We start from the raw sequence: 3,252 nt of genomic DNA on the forward strand, positions 1-3,252 counted from the left end.
GAAAAAAAATATAGTTGGTGAATGGTGAATCGGTCAATTTTCTTTATTGATAAGGGAAGAAAAACTAGGATAATCTAATTTATCTATTACTATATACCAAAAGAGACACCAGGAATGACACGTGTCATTTCCTGGTGCAATTTTTTCCCGCCAAAATGATTTTTTATTTTTTTACTTTAAAATAAATAAATTACATTACGTTTTTTTTAGGAAACTAAGATAAAAAAATATTTTAATTACCATAGATGTGTACTGCATAATATATTATTGGAGGAAAGCTAAATCAATATTATTTTTTCATAGATGATTTTATGTAATATTATAACTTTTTAATCTGATAAGAAATATAAAAAATATTGATAAATGAACTTCTAATGCTAGTCTACTATTAATAATATAATACATGGTAACTGGTAAGTAAGAATGTTAATTAAAATAATAATACATGGTAAGTAGACTAACATATAAGTTTATTTATCAAGATTTTACTCAATTCAAAATATGTTGTATTTGACTAACTCGGTTATGCTCGGCTCTTTTCAAAAATTAGTCTTGAGTCATTCGGGTTTGGTTAACGTTGTTAGATCGTTCTACATACAAGTAAACGACTATAATTTTTAACTTTGCATAGTAATATGCAAGTATTTTAGTTACTATTAAAATAATAAATTGTTTTAGTAGTAGTTGTGCGTTGCACGGGCCCTAAACTAGTATATATATAAAGGGGAGTTTTTTCAAGAGTAACGAAAACGTCCACATAGGATTGCCATGTAACTTAATAAATATTAATACTTTTTTAAAGTATTAAGAAAAGAGATAAAATTGAATTTAAGATAAATATTTTTTTACGGGAATATAGGATAAATGTTGACATTGAGTAACAAGATAAACATTGATATATTATGAGATAAAATTTAACCAATTAGTGATTGCGGGATACTAAACAACCACACACCTCTGCATTTTTCCTTTATGGTTTTGTATTTGTTGGTGGAGTTTTTAAGAGTGCCATGCATGTTAGCGCCATCATTGTTTTTTTTGAGAGGACTTGATTGATACTTAGCAGATGTTATCTTTTATAAGTATTTTTTAAACATGCTAATCAAACTAGAATATATTTTATTGACCTTAACTTGTGACATTTATGTGTACTAATACAGAGGTGGAATGACGAGAGCATGCTAAAAATAAGCACCTTGCGGATTGTGAAACTTTGTTCTTCAAATGATAATATCCTTGATTGTACCGTACAAAAGCTCATAATAATTATAATTGAATATGGAAATTATAATTGAATATGGAAGCTTTAATTGATAAGTGATTATCATACATATCAATATAATTAAGCTTCTATCACCATATGATACTCACTTATCAACTAAGCTCATACAACTAAGCTTCTATCACCTAAAATAAAGATCGAGTACCTTTTCATTAGACTATATCTCAAACTCAATTATAGCCCTGGATTTGCTACCTTTTGATCTTTAAAGTATAATACGGGTTTGTCCCTTATTACAAAAAAAAACCCGTTAAAAAAAAGTATAAAAAAAAAAAAGATACTCTTTATTAAACTATATCCCAAACTTATTATTTAGACTAAAAAAACCTCCGAATTTCGGAATCTATACTATATATTAAAAGGCGTTTCTACAAACGTTTACCCAACATGTGGCACTCTCCCTCAATCTATAAGTCTATGCTATGAATACACATTCATTTAAAAAAATAAGAAATATGGTTGGCATAAGATTTGAACTTACAACTTCCTGTTTCAAACACCAGAGTATTATCCAAATGAGCTATAACCTTTTACATGTTGTCTTTGTAAAATTAATATTAATATAATATAGAATATTTATTTTATGGGAAAATTCAAACATAATTTCATTAAAGAATATAATAATTAATATTATTAACGTAATAATCCGGGCATCGCCCGGGCCCAAATACTAGTTAACAAATGAAAAAGCGGGCTAAAATTGAAAAGAGATTTCGGTGCGCCATGTCATCAAATATAATCTAATACTTCGTACATATAAGGGGAGTATTTTTAAGAGCAATCCCGACAAAAAATAATAAGATAAATTTTGCTAGGAAGTAAAAAAGATAAATAAAACTCTAAAATAAAATTACAAATGTTATCAAATCGATCCTGTGATAAGTTAAGTATTGTAATTAGAAGAGTACACGTATTTAATTCTCAAATTCATTCATCTAGGTTTATTATCGCTTAAAGTTGAAAAAAATGGATTTAACCGTGCTTCGTACGGGCTTTAAATCTAGTTCTTAATATAAGAGTAACCTAATTCTTCCTTTCAAATGATTAACAAGCTAGTATCAAAATCTTCGAAACAATATGTGAGCGACGAAATTATATTCACTAATTATATTTAAATATTATGATTTAGAAATTATAAAATACGTACAGTAAATATTTTAAGATAAGGGAAAGTGAGTTTTTGAAAAGATAAGATTAAAGTGTGAGTATTTAGAAGATATACATGATAAGATTTTTTTCATCATTTATTCAAAAGATAAAATCGGATATTCAATGTCAAATTTGATTCCTATATAAACTCATTGATATGATGCATCGACCCAATAAAAGAAGACTGAAATCATGAAAATTTTGATTACAAAAGCAGATGGTTATAATCTGGTGATGAACGCGGAAAGGTGGTAAAAAATCAAATAATACAACACAATATACACAGGCTTAAATCTAGTCGAGTATACTCCCTCCGTATTTTTTTAAGAGATACACTTGCTTTTTCCGGCCGTATTTTTTTAAGAGATACACTTGCCATTTTTGGTAACTTATCAACCCCACCACCTAATTAAATAATATATCTACTACACTTTATGACCCACCATCCAATTAAAAAATAATTTTACAACTACACCCACCCCCACCTCCACTTATTCAAAAGGACATGGTCCCCAATGTACTTATTTATTAAAATATCTACCCCAACCCCACTTCTTTTATTCTTCTTAAGACCCGTGCCCAATCAAGTGTATCTCTGAAAAAAATACGAAGGGAGTATATAAGACTAGTAAAAAAACGAGGAATTTCTCCCAAGCTAAGCTAAGGTGATCATACACAGAGTACTACGGATTTACCGGAATATGTTTCGACACGGCTGAGTTACCTTGTGACTGATTTGCCGATTGCCAATTGAAAGGACACAAATGACCGTATGTCATGCACTTTTACTTCAATGCCAGATCACCAAATCAATTTTTTTT

This window comes from Spinacia oleracea, chromosome 3 (assembly GCF_020520425.1).
Source record: "Spinacia oleracea cultivar Varoflay chromosome 3, BTI_SOV_V1, whole genome shotgun sequence".
NCBI classification, from domain to species: Eukaryota; Viridiplantae; Streptophyta; class Magnoliopsida; order Caryophyllales; family Amaranthaceae; genus Spinacia; species Spinacia oleracea.